At 42.6% G+C, this 14,757-nt stretch overlaps 1 pseudogene; it reads left to right on the top strand.

Moving 5' to 3' along the window:
• Window positions 1-1,264: 1,264 nt before the first annotated feature.
• On the top strand, window positions 1,265-4,297 carry LOC118650572 (annotated as a pseudogene).
• Window positions 4,298-14,757: the final 10,460 nt, after the last annotated feature.

Raw genomic sequence — 14,757 nt, forward strand, 5'->3', positions numbered from 1 at the left:
TGTTTTTCTATTGTCTTGGTCTTTCTTTGAGCTCACCTGGCACAGGGCCCTGACCACCTGCCTTGGTCTCCCCCTTCCTCTTGCTTAGATAGGTGTTCAGTGGCGGAGTTTGCTCAGGGGCCTTGATGGATGGGAGAGGGGGGTGTGCCGAGGAAAGGGATGAGGAAGCACCTCTGCTCTAGAGCTGAGCAGGAGGGCGGTTAGGGTTCATGAAACTCACTATACATGGGAGGATTCAAGAGAAAAAGTTTCTACTAAAACAAAGGTCTCCAAGGAGGTGTCAAGTATTATCTTGCAAGTTGGTCTCTGGAGGAATCCATACTTTGCACTTTCCTAGTGAAATTCAACTTTCCCCATGTCTCACCCATATCCCAGTGGGAACCCATTAGCATTCGTAATCCAAATTCTCCTAGTTAGTTTTTGCTTTGACCAGTTCGTGTGGAACCTCCTCATGCCACTCTAAGTGAGCCCCGAGTTATTTCTGGAATTCCAGAGCAGTCTCACATGTGTTGCCAAACAAGTGACTGCCCCTGCCCGGGGCCATGGCAGTGGGTTGGCGTGGACCACCCTGTCCACTGTCTCCCACCTCCTGATGGACAGCTGATGGGTACAGTAGTCCTCGCTATTAGCAGTCTCACTTTCTGTGGTTTCAGTTACCCGTGGTCAACTGCTGTCCAAAACTATTAAATGAAAATTTTGGAAATAAACAATTCATAAGTTTTCCGTTGCAGATTGTGCTGAATAGTGTGATGAAATCTCATGCCACCCCACTCCATCTTGCCTGGGATGTGAATCTCCCTTTGTTCAGTAGCAGCAGAGTAGGGGTACATGCAAAACATGAAGGAGGTAAGGCCAGGAGGGGAGACAGGGACACCATATCGACTGTTGCCACATCAAAGTGCTTGTGCGCAAATGGCCCTTATTTTACTTAATGATGGCCTAAAAGTGCAAGAGTAGTGATGCCGGCCTTTGGAAATGCCAAAGAAGAGCTGTAAAGTGCTTCCTTAAAGTAAAAGGTAAAAGGTCTCGATTTAAAAAGGAAAGAAAAAAGTTTGTGCTGAAGTTGTTAAGATCTACCGTAAACACAAATCTTCTACCTGTGGAATTGAGAGAAGGAAAAAGAAATGTGTGCTAGTTTTGCTGTCACACCTCAGATTGCGGAAGTTACTGTCACAGTGTGTGACAAGTGCTTGGTTAGGACGGGAAAAACATACAATTTGTGGGTAAAGACATGAACAGAAAGTGTGTTCTGACTAATGGCAGCATGTTGCGCCAGGAAGCCCTGAGCGTACAAGAACACATCAGCAAGGGGCCCTCTGAGATAAGTGACAACAAACTGTTCACTGCAAGTAAGGGGCGGTTACACAGATTCGGGAATGGGTTTGGACTGAAAAACATAACAATTACTGAGCGGTTGTATTTTCCGATGAAAACGCCGCTGCCCCCTTTGTGGCAGAGTCAACGTGAATTAAGGTTCAGTACGACCTGTGGTTTCCGGCAGCCGCTGGAGGTCCTGGAACGTATGCCCATGGGTAAGGCGAACTACGCTATTACCTTTCTCAGGATAGTTCAGGACCCATGACCTCGAGGAGCCGACCCACAGCCTTATGCTGTTTTCCAAAGCAAGGACGAATGCCTCAGTCCTCTTCTTCACAGTGATGCTTGTTAAAGGGATGCCTGTGCGCCGCTGATTCCCTCGCCTGCATTATATGTCAGTCTGTCTGTCTGCACAGAGGGCTAAACCTTTGTTGTGGGTCCGGGCCATCAGGTTGGATCCCCTTTTCCCCCAGGATGGGCTCTTTCACAGGAGATCCTTCACTTTCCGGCAAATACAAGTCCACGGGGGCCGCCCATCGGCTGTCCAGATCTGTCTAAATCCCGGCCTACGTTTAGACTGAAGACGCTGCTCTCCTCCCAGCAGTCCTTCCCCTGGGAGGGAGGGAGGCCCTGCACAGTCAGCTTTGTGGCCTGGGCATCCAAGGATTTGCAGAGTCTGCAGGGAGGAGGACGTATTCTCCTCTCCACCCCAGAAATCATCTTCTTGGTTTAAAGTTCTTTGTGATCTATTTCTCCAATCTGAGGCCCCAGCTTACTGTTTCAGTGTAATTCCTGTCTCCCAGATCTGTCTTTTCCCTCTCACTCGCTTTCTCTTCACCCCACTCTGTCTCCCTTGTCCTCTCCTGTTCTGCAGCCATCTAGACAAGCCTAGAGGGTTAGCCAGCTGCCAAGGAGGCAGCACCTCCGAGTTGGCTGACCACCATGGCCACACATCTCAGCTGAATTTGCAAAGGGGCAGAGGAGTCAGATAACTTTCTGGAGTCTCAGAACATGAGAGACTTGGCTCTGATTAGAGTTTTGCAGTTTCTCAGGTTTGCCTCTCACGGTCATCATCTAATAATACCTACTGCGTGCTGAGGAGTCATGCTCCCTGCCAGCCGCCGTGCAGAGTTATGTAAAGGACTCGGCCTAATGGCAGGCTCCCCAGTGTGGCGTGACAGGCCCTCCGTGCCTGACCTCTGCCGGCCTCTCCAGGCCATCCCTGCCTCTCCCTCTTGGGGGTTCTTGCTCCAGCACCCTCACGTGGTCTGTCGTTCTCAGGCAAACGTAGTCCATGTCTTCTGCTTTCATGTCTTCACTTTCACTGTCCTCTCCTTGCCTGGTGAACTGCTTCCCATCTTTAAATATTCAGCTTAAATGTCACCTCCGGAAGCAATCTCTGTCCACCTTCCACCCGTCTCTAAGCTGGAGCTGGTGTCCCTGTCTCCCCTCCTCGCCTTTCCTCATTAATGTTTTGCATGTATCTCCATCACTGCCCTTACCAGGTTATATTATGATAATCTGAATAGGTTTTTACTCTGATAGTAAAATCATTGAGGCAGCAATGGTGTCTTATTCAAAACCAACGCAGCGCCTGCCACAAAATAGGGTTCATGAAATGTTTGAATAAATGTTGAATTAAAGGCTTTGAATGTATGGACTTCACTAGATGAGTGATTCTCAACAAGAACCAAGCCCTCTGTTAACGGGTGATCAGAATTTTGGTGGGGGTAGAGCATATTAATTAGAAAAAAACCCCACTTTTAATATTATAATTTGCATTTTGTCATTAAGAAAAATAGTTACATTGGCAATTTCTGCTTCCACCATGTTGGAGAAACTTGTACTGGATTTGTACTTCCAAAACATCAACAACAAAACTGGACAAATATATAAAACAACTACTTATAGATATTGGGTAACGGGTAGGACTGTGATCCTTCAAGGAAAGAAACAAATGAAATGGTCCTAAGATCACATTTTCTTTCTTTATGGATGCACTTTCCAGAACACAGAGCAGGAAAGGAGAACCCAAGTGGAGCCCAGAGGACACAGTGAGTTAAGCATGCAGAGATCGAAGTTTGGGGAGGCAAAGGCAGGCAGTATTTGTAGGGTGGAGTACCAAAGAAGAGGGCGTATGTAAAAAAAAAAAAAAGAGCTCGAAAAATCTGATGTTTGTCCTTAAGTCTGTTGTCGAACACTAAGCCACACGAGTAGGGGGGAAAAGGTGGCACCGGCCCCTGCTATCGAGAAGAAGCAGGAGGCCAAGAAGGTGGTAAGTCCCCTGTTGGAGAAAAGGCCCAAGAATTTTGGCATTGGACAGGACATCCAGCCCCAAAGAGACCTCACCCACTTTGTCAAATGGCCACACTCCCGTCAGCTGCAGTGGCAAAGGGTTATTCACTATAAGCTGAAAGTGTCTCTCACCATCAACCAGTTCACCAAGGCCTTGGACTGCCAAATAGCTACTCAACTGCTTTAAGCCGGGCCAAAGTACAAGCAGAGGACAAAGCAAGAGAAAAAGCTGGGATTGTTGGTCCGAGCTGAGAAAAAAGCTGCCTGCAAAGGAAATGTCCCCACCAAGAGGACATCTGGCTTTGGGGAGGGGTTAACACTGTCACCACTTTGGTGGACAACAAGAAGGCCCAGCTGGTAGTGATTGCACAGGATGTGCCTCCCATCGACTGGTCTCCTGCCTGTGCTGTGCCACAAGGTGATAGGTTCCCTACTGCATTATCAGGGGGAGGGCCAGCCGGGGCGTCCAGTCCACAGGGAGACCTGCACCACTGTTGCCTTCACACAGCTTAACTCAGAAGACAAAGGAGCTCTGGCTAAGCTTGTGGAAACCACCTGGACCAACTACAACAGAGATGAGATACACCACCACTGGGGAGGCAGCATCTTGGGCCCAAAGATGACGGCTCACATTGCCAAGCTGGAAAAGGCCAAAGCTACAGAACTGGCCAGCCAGCTGGGCTAAGTGTATGCTGCTGAGTTTTCTGTACATAAAAGTAATAAAAACCCTCCTTCAAAAAATAATAAAAATAAGTTACCATCTTGATTATAAGATTAGCATTTAGTAATTTTTCCTAGATACTTTGCATAAGTATAGAAATGTAAATCAATAGAATAGAATTGAGAGTCTAGAAATACATTCATACATTTATGGCCAGTTGATTTTAGAGAAAGGTGCTAAAGAAATTCAATGGGGAGAAGGGATTGTCTTTTCAACAATGGTTCTTAGACAATTTGATGTCCATGTATAAGAACATGAATTTAGTCTTTTACCTCACATCATACACAAAACTTAACTTTAAAAAATTGACTAACTGAACTTATTTAAAATTAAAAGTGTGCTTCAAAAGACACCATTTAGAAAGTAAAAGAAGCCACAGGCTGGGAGAAAATATATGCAAATCATATATCTGATAAAGGACTTATCCCCAGAATATATAAAGAACTCTTACAAAGGTAAAATACAAATAACCCAATAAGAATACAAATAACACAATTAAAAAACAAGCAAAATTTCTAAAATGTTTTTAAAAAAATGGGCAAAAGATATTGGTAGACATGCTACCAAAGAAGATCTAGGAATGGCCAATAAGCAAATAAAAACATGCTAAAGATTATTAGTCATTAGGAAAATGCAAATTAAAAGTACAATGAGACACCCATTCACACTCACCAGGATAACACTATCATAAACAGGACAAACAATAACAAGGGTTTGTGAGATTATGGAGAAATAGGAACCTTCTTTGTGATATTGGCAGTTATAATATGGACTATATGTTTGGTCATTGTCCCATTTCTGAAACAAAATTCCTAAAACCTTTTGAATTTCCCAAGTGATGAGAACAAAAAAGGTGACTTTTGTTTTGTAAATGAGGCGAGTTATGGACCCAACCAGTTATGGAGGCTGGTTGCCAATAAAGCCGATCATGTGATAACCATATGACCTCTGCTGAGAGGAGAGGGACTGGTGATAGAGTTCAATCACCAATGGCCACTAATTTAATCAATCATTCTTACGTGAAGCATCCAGAAAAACCAAGAGAGCTTCCAAGTTGGTGAACACTTGGAGATTTGGGGAGAGTGGCTCACTCAAAGAGGGCAGGGAAGCTCTGCACCCCTTCCCCTCGCATCTCTTCTATCTGCTGTTCTTGACTTATGTCCTTTTATAATGAACCAGTAACCTAGTAAATAAAAGGTTCCTCAGAGTTCTATGATCACTCTAGCAAATTAATTGAACCTGGGTGGGAGTCACTGGAACCTTTGATTTATAACCATTGAATCAGAAGCCCAGGTGACAACCTGGACGGACTTCTGATTGGTGACTGAAGTGTGTGTGTATGTATTGGGGAAGTTGGAGGGACAGTCTTGTAGGACTTAACTTAGGGGATCTGACCCTACCTGTAGGTAGATAGTGTTGGAATTGAATTGAACTGTAGAACAGCCAGCTGGTATCTGAGAATTACTTGCTGGTGAGGGGAAACCCCTTTCCATATGTTGGAATTCGGTGACCAGAATGTATTTTATTTTATTTATTTTTTAATCCTCACCCGAGGATATTTTTTTCCATTGATTTTTAGAGAGAGTGGAAGGGGGAGGGAGAGGCATTGAAAAACGTCGCTGTGAGAAAGATACATTGATTGGTTGCTCCTGCACTTCCCGGACCAGAGCCCGGAACCTGTAATCGAGGTACGTGCTGCCTTGACCGGAATCAAACCCAGGACCCTTCAGTCCACAGGCCAATGCTCTATCCACTGAGACAAACTGGCTAGGGCTTGGGTGACCAGAATTTAGATTTATACACTGCTGATGGGAATATAAAATAAAATTAGTTTGGCAGATCCTCAAAAAGTTAAACATAAAGAGAAAGGAAAACATATGTCAATATAAACACTTATATATGAATGTTCATAGCAGAATTATTCACAGTAACCCCAAAGTGGAAACAATAAAATATCCATCAACTGGTGAACACATAAACAAAATATGGTCTATTCTTACAATGGAATGCAATTTGTCACTAGGATTACAAAGAGTTACAAAGTACTGATAAGGGGCTACAAGATAGAACCTCAGAAATGACAGCAGCCAGACAGAAGAGATCACATCTATAATTTTATTTACCTGAAATGTTCTAAAAGGAAAATCTATAGAGACAGAAAGTAGATTAGCTGCTTCCTTGGGCTGTGGGTTGGGAAAGGGCAGTTACTACAAATGTACCTGACGGACCTTTGGGGATGATGGAAATGCTCTAGAGTTGAATTGTGGTGATAGTTGCACAATTCCGTAAATTACTAAAATTCTTTGAATGTTATACTTATGAATAAGTTTTATGGTATGCAAATTCTATCTCAATAAAGCTATTAAAAAAACAGGAGGGCTTTTAATAGAAATTAATGATTTGTTTATAACATCTGTAGGAAATGTAAAGATCCTAGAATAGCCATTAATAAAAAGAGAGAGAAAAGAATAAAGTTGGAAACTTACATTACCTGACTTCAAGACTTGTATAAAGCTGCAGAAATAAAAAGATGTAATATAAGACAGATATATAGATTAATGAAGCTGAATACAGACCAGAAATAGGTTTATACACATGTAAACAACTGATTTCAGCAATGATGCCAAGGCAATTCAACAAGTTGTGCTGGAATAATCCATGCGTGTAGCAGGCGGACAATTTATGCATACTTTATGATTTCATATTTTAAATGAAATGCTACAATAGCCAAAAATAATAATCTATAATGACAGAAGGCAGATTGGTAGTGCCCTGAGCCAGGAGTGGTGGAGATTGACTGCAACTGGGCATGAGGGACCATTCTGAGGTAATGGAAATGCTCTATAACTTGACTGTGGTGGAGGTTCACATTTTTTAAAACTTATGGAACAGTACAATTAAAATGATTATCTTTTATTCTATGTAAATTATGTTTTAAGCACGTTGATTAAAATATGACTTTGAAGTTTCAAATAATAAAAGGAAGGTCATAAAATATCGATTCTAATTGAATGGGAGCTCTGACTCAAAATATTTGAGAAATACAGAGATGACAGTCTCTAAGGTCATCACCTCCCATATTCTATGACTGCATGAAATAGATTGAAAGCTCAATGAAAGAGGTTTAGGCTTGGCATCAGGAAGAAGTTCTAAGCAGTAAACATAGAAAAATAATTGACTTTGGAGTTAGTGAGGCAATTAGTGGTCATCTTAGGCAACTTTCACCCTTTATAGGAATCCCCATTATAGAGTCTTCTATTAGAAATTTATTACAGAGACTCTGCTTGCAAATGCCACCTTGCAAAGAAAATCCATTTTGGACTATCCCACTTGTTGAAAAAAATTCTCCATTCATATTACTCATTCACAGTGTCATACCTGCACATATAGATGAGGAATCTGTGGCAAATACTATGAGCTGGTTACCCAACACATGTCCCTTTCTTTCTGCTTTGACATGCAGCTGTGTAAGCATGTAATGTGGGCTATGCCAACCATCTTGTGATCATGAAGGAAGAGCCACGAAAACTGCAGAAGGTTGAAGAACCTGATATCATCAAGCTGCTGCATTTACCAACCCTGAAACCTCCCACCTCTAGATTCTTTTGTAAGTGAAATAAATCCTGTTTCACTGAAGCAACTCTACCAAGTTGGGTGTCATGTTTTGACCTATCTCTCTCTTTTTTAATTCTTTATGATCTCTTTCTCTAGACAGATGAATTGTAACTAACACAAACTCCTAGGTCATCCTAATGTGCAGATCCAAGACTGAGCTGGAAATACATCTTTTTAGCTCTCTTAGTACTTAGGGGGTAGGTAGCTAGCCTCTGGGATGGGCCCCATTGGACCTTGTCTCCTGGTATTTAGGTTCTTGGCCAGCTTCTCACTGTATTGAATCAGGGCTGGTCACGGTGACCAACAGAGTATGGTAGATGTGATGGTGTATGACTCCTGATGCTAAAGTCATAAAAAGATTAAAGCTTCTATCTGGCCTCGTGGTTTGCTTACTCTTGAGTAAGCCAGCTGCCATGTTGTGAGGACACCCAGTGGCCCTGGTGAGAGGCCCATGTGGAGAAGAACTGAGGCTTCTCCCCAATAGCCAGCACCAACTTGCCAGGCGTGTCAGTAAAGCAGGTGCTCCAGTCCCAGCTAAGTCTTCAGATGACTGCAGCTCTGGCTGACCTCTGATTTACCTGCTGAGAAACCATGAGCCAGAACACCTGGCAAACCATTCTTATTTCTTGACCCACAGAAACTATGAGAGATAATACTTTTTTTTTTTTGTTTCAAGTCAGTAACTTTTGGGTTGATTTGATACACAGAAATAGATAATATAGAGAGAAAGTCCTTTTGTGTTAGGACCCAAATGCTACTGCTCAGTACTTGCTTTCCTTGCAGGCACTCAAAGCCCCACTGATGGTTTGTTAAATTTCACCCACAGATAACTCAAACTGGGGGTTTTCTTCTCTTTGCACTCAGCCTCCAAGTCAGATGCTCCAAGTTGTCCCTGTTCTAAAAACAACTATTTCCTGTTCTTCACCCCTTCCTTTCCTTCTCCATTCTTTCTAAGTCTGTCTTTTAGTTTTTACTCTAAAAGCATTGAGATTTTCAAAACCAGTTCCTCAGAGTATTAAATTCTTAGGAGTCAGCAAACTATATCCTAATGGCTGAATCTGACCTTCTGCCTGTTTTTATACATAAAGTTCTATTGAAACACAGCCTTGCTGATTTGTTTACATATAGTCTATGTCTACTTTTGCACTACAGAGTTGAGTACAGTGGGGTACAGTGGGGCCTTGACTTACGAGTTTAATTTGTTCCGAGACCGAGCTCGTTAAGGAGCTCGTTAACTCAAATTACTCTGTCAACTCAGTGCAAAAAATCTGCCGAGAGACAGCTGGTATCTCAAAAAACTCCTTAGTTGGGACACTCGTAAGTCAAGGCCCCACTGTAGTTGTAACAGAAACCATATGGCCACAAAGCCTAAAATATTTACTATTTGGCCCTTTACAGAAAAAGTTTGCAACCCCACACTTAGGGTTTCTAATATTTTATATTGTGTGCCACTCTTTCCAGGGCTTCTGCATTGCAAAACTCCAGGAAAGAAGCAGTCACAGCGCATCTTCAGGAGGCAGAGTTCACGTTAATGATCTAGGGCAGCCGTGGGCAAACTACGGCCCAAGGGCTGGATTCGGCCCGTTTGAAATGAATAAAACTAAAAAAAAACAAAAAAAAAAAACCGTACCCTTTTATGTAATGATGTTTACTTTGAATTTATATTAGTTCACACAAACACTCCATCCATGCTTTTGTTCCGGCCCTCCGGTCCAGTTTAAGAACCCATTGTGGCCCTCGAGTCAAAAAGTTTGCCCACCCCGATAGGACATCGGTTCTCAACCTGTGGATCGCGACCCTTTTGGGGGTCGAACGACCCTCTCACAGGGGTCGCCTAAGACCATCGGAAAACATATATATAATTACATATTGTTTTTGTGATTAATCACTATGCTTTAATTATGTTCAATTTGTAACAATGAAAATACATCCCTGCATATCAGATATTTACATTACGATTCATAACAGTAGCAAAATTACAGTTATGAAGTAGCAACGAAAATAATTTTATGGTTGGGGGTCACCTCAACATGAGGAACTGTATTTAAAGGGCCAGAAGGTTGAGAACCACTGACAGGGAGTCTGTTACTATCAGGTTCTCATATCCTGTACTGTAAATATCAGTACAACCCACATGTGAAGTTGTGGGGTGGGGGAATGGTTCTCCCTATTTTTTCCTTCCCTTCCCTTCCTTTTCTTTCTCTGTGGTAAGAATGTGTAAAATAGCACAAACATTTTAATTCATTAAAAAAACACCCAAAGAGAGGGGACATTTTTGTCCTGGAAGCAGACATTCGCGCGGGCGCGCGCGCACACACACACACACACACACACACACACACACACACACACACACCACAAACCAGGCCAACAAGTTTGGCATAGAGTTGTCATGCCCTGACCCATAATCACAGAGCACTTCTCAGCTCTGGCCCTTCATAGAGGAAGAGGAACAAGGGTAATTCCAGCTATTACAGGTTCCTGGGCACCAAATGAAACACTGCTGTAAATTGTATATAATCAGTGAGGAAGACTTCTATTTCTCCGTGGTTATGAATGGGACTTTTCCTTCCTCTTGTCTAGGAGGAAGGGAACAGGTTTAGATCAGTCTGGGGGAGTGTCATTTGGTGGAGATGACCAGAACTCTCCCTGGATCCTAGGAGGGTCCCAGTTCTATATTCAGGGCCTGTGTAAACAGAGATTCTTATGACTCGTTTCTTATACCAAAATTTCCCTTCTTACCACACAATTTCTGTCCTTAGAACCAAGCACATTATAAGGGGGTGGAGATTTTCAGATGCCTGGAAAATTTCTTGGTCATCCTGTGACATTTTTGCAACTTTATCCACATAGTCTCTGCCCTCTGGAAGATCACAATTTTGTAGGAAAATGCTGAGTTACAAAGGTCTGGACCCTTTAGAAGCACAAGGGGGAGGACTCATCAGATATGACATACATTTCTTTTCTATTCCTTCTAGGTTAAGCTTTTAGAAATGAACCTTCCAGGGGTGACTGGTGATGTACCACAGGTGGTGAGAATGGTAATTGGAGGTTAAAGTTCCCTTAACTATTCCCACATATATATCAGGACTGCCCTTCAACACATTCTCTCTCAGCCCCGCACACTGTGTGGGACACCAAGAAAGTGAGGTGGGTAGAAGAACCACTCTCATTTGGGACAGTCTTCCAAAATGGAGACAAGAATTGCACACACAAAGCAATTAGAAAACCGGGCAGAAGAAAATACATTTCTGAACTGTACAGAGAACAGAGGGTTCCCAAGTGGAGAAACATGGTATGAAAGTCAGGGAAGATGGAGCTAAGTTGTGTAGGAGTCGGGTGAGCGGAAAAGAGGGGGCAGGCTGGGCAGGTGGATAGCGTGTCCTCCATCCCACAGACTAGAAGTCATTCAGTCCATTCTGACCTAGTTCTCACCACCAACCTTCCTTTCAGCTTCTCTTTGTGCTTAAAATATATATATTTTTCAGAGAGGAAAGGAGAGGAAGAGAGAGATAGAAACATCAATGATGAGAGAGAATCATTGATAGGTGCCTCCTGCATGCCCCATACTGGGGATGGAGCCTGCAACCCAGGCATTTGCCCTGGTCGGGAATTGAGGTCAACACTCAATCACTGACCATGCCGGCTGGGCCCTTTGTGCTTTTTTTTTTTTTTTTTTTTTTTTTTTGGCACTTGACACTATTTTCTGTATTTCATTCTGAGTTTGCTATCTATCTGTATCAGGTGATCTTTCTCATATATCATTTTTTAAAATTTATCTTTACTGTTTAAAATATTACAGATGTCTCCCTTTTCCCCCATTGATCCCCACCTCCTTGATCTCACTTATATGTGGAATCTAATGAACAAAATCTAATGGACAAACAAAATAGATCTAGAGGCATGGAAGCATGCCGCAGACTGAGGATCCTCAGAGGGAAGGGGGTGGGGGGAAAAGAGATGAACCAAAGAACTTATATGCGTATATGCATAGCCCATGGTCACATATCAGTTACTCTTTTCTATCATTTTTTTCCTTCTATGGTGTTTTCATTATGTAATCTATTTCTCAATCTCTTTTTATCTTTCTATCTATTGTCAATCAAATTATCTATTTTTATCCTCATATATCTTCATGTATATGCTTTTATTTTACTGTCCTTTCTCTTTCATGTCTAAATGGTTATTTATCTTAAATCTTTCATTCTTCCTTTTCTTCATTACCCTCTACTCTTTTTCCCACCCTGACTTCCACCCAATAGCTGTCTTCCTTTATAGGGCAACACTCCTTCCTCCCCCAAATATTTGTTTTCCCCTCATTAATTAATAATAAGTAAACAGTTATGTGAGCATCTCTTATGTGCCAAACAGTGTTACTAATATAACTTTTATAGATGTTCATTCACTCAATCCTCCCAACAACATTGAGGTAGTTGATTCTTATTATCCCCATTTTAAGGAAACTGAGGTACAAAGAAGTGAAGTAACAGACCCAGGGTCCTACAGCTAATAGCAGAGACATGGCTCAATCCAAGACAGTTGATTTCTAGAATTTGTGCTCTAACCCACTATGTAATACTACCTCTCAAGAAGGTCCACAGTACTTCAGCTTATTTAAATGTGACTCTGAGGTGGCCAAGCTGGTGGTTAATGCGGTCTCCATCATTACTGAGGCCCCCCAGCCCCTAGGACAGGGCCAGGTCCCAGGAGTGCTATGCAGAATAGAATGCTTAGGTGAGAGGCTCTTCTGGTCCTTGATCCCTTTAGAGTTGATATGCTCACTGTGCCACACTTGGGTGCAGGAGTCCTTCGGGGGCTGGGGACCCTCTGCAGCCTGGGGTCAAGCTTCCAACAGGTAGAATGCTGCTACCTCATTTCAGGTCTCAACTACTCTTAGGACCAGAAATTACTGGTTCTTCAAACTTTTAGGGAAACTTCCCCCTGTTCTGTTCTCTCAACTTCGGCTCTGGCCCCAAACAGTCTCCTTTCTCTCCTCCCACAACATTATCCAACATGGAGCTCAGAATTCCTAAAGTAAAAGTGAGGCAAGGTGGTTGTCCACAGGCAACTTGCTTTTAGCATAGCTCCCTAAACGGCTTATGCTAGGGAACACAAATGTCTGCCACCTTCTTGGAATGAGGGAGGGAAAAATACAAGGAGACAAAGATATAGATTATTATCTCAACAAATCATCCTGCCCCAAATCATGGATGAAGGGAGATGAGCATAGACTGGAGATTCCACGATACCTTACTCCTGTCCAGGTCTCCAAGCCTGTGAGCCTCTTAGCTTGCCTCTGTGTCCAGTTTCTCCCCACACAAGCATTCCTGCTTTTGTAGCAGGGATAATCTACTTGAAATACCAGTTTGCCCCATGAAAGCTCTGTTCAGAAATATTCAAAGCCATGTTGTCTGTTTTGAAGTTAGATCGCAGTGAAGAGAGAACTTTGTGAAGAGTCTACAGCCCATGAAATTTTGATTTCTAAAACGGCGGGTTTTATGGCATGTGAATTATACAGTTCAGTTAAATAAAGAAAAGGGTTATTTTCATCTCCTCTTGCAATTAAATGCTTGATCTTCAAGGTCTTCCATAATATGATCCTCCACTTTCTCTTCAGCCTTACTTCCTACTACTCACTTTTCTTCTCCACTCTCCAAACTCGGTTCTCCACAACTCTGGTCATGCCACTTTCTCTAACTGAAATCTTTTTCTCTTTCCATTCATTAATCTCTATCCCATACTTTTCTCAAAACCAGTTCAAATTTTGCTTTCTTGGTGTAACGTTCTCTGACAACTTTAGCTTTTATTGATTTCTTCAACTCTAAGTCCCCTTTGTATTATAATTCTTACTTTGGTGTAAATTTTAGTAGGCTGACAGTTCCTTGAGTGAAGTTTGGCTCAACATCCCATACTGTGTCTGGCATTGAGTAGGCACTTTAAAAAGTGAATGAGTGAATAAATAAATGCATGTTGCTAAAACTCTAAATGGTTCATATGTGTGCGTATTTTCAACTAGATCACAAGGTCTTGCAGAAAGGGACAACGTCTTTACCTGAGACTTAGCACTAGTTCAGAACAGGTCACATGGTTGACCCCTCAGCTACTTAATTATTGGATGGCTTGTCAGAGAAAGTTGCCCTTTTCCCACTTTATTGGTAATGGGCTGGAAAGGGAGGACACTGAATAGGCAAGGAGAGTCCCCAGGATGCCTGGTTGAATGGTGGTTGCTCCGCCCTTAACCACAAATGGTTCATTGTCCACCGCCTTTGGCATCTACAACAGCCTTTGGAAAGAGATGTAGCAATTTCCCCCTCAGGGCTTATTTTTAAAATCAGCAACTCAGGATGCTTGTCGGAAGTGGGGTCAGACAGCTCTGAGCTGCCGGGGAGAAGATACAGTAGTTGGTCCTTAATTTTGGACCTCTAGTTCCCTGGAAGAAGAAGCCAGGCCAAAGGAAAGAGATGGCTCACCCAAAACAGGTCACAGCTTCCATGGAGATACAGCTTCCATGGAGATTCAACCTCCTAGTCAGGCAGCGTTTTCCCAGTCCTAAAGTTTCAAGACTAGGACTGGGCCTTCCATTCACTCAAAGGAAACAATAAAAGTTTTATTGAGTGCTAATATGTGTCAAGCACTCTGCTAGGCACTAGGGATTAACCTGTGGTCATGAAATAGTTTCTGCCCTCCAGAAGCTTATAGACAAGTGGGAGAAGACAGATGAGTAAGCAGGTAAATACATTAGTGTGAGAAGTGCAACAACAGAGGTAGGAATAGGGAGTCCAGGGAAAGAGTCTCTAAAGTAGTTGCAT

The sequence above is a fragment of the Myotis myotis genome, unplaced genomic scaffold (assembly GCF_014108235.1).
Source record: "Myotis myotis isolate mMyoMyo1 unplaced genomic scaffold, mMyoMyo1.p scaffold_m19_p_3, whole genome shotgun sequence".
In the NCBI taxonomy this organism is placed as follows: Eukaryota; Metazoa; Chordata; class Mammalia; order Chiroptera; family Vespertilionidae; genus Myotis; species Myotis myotis.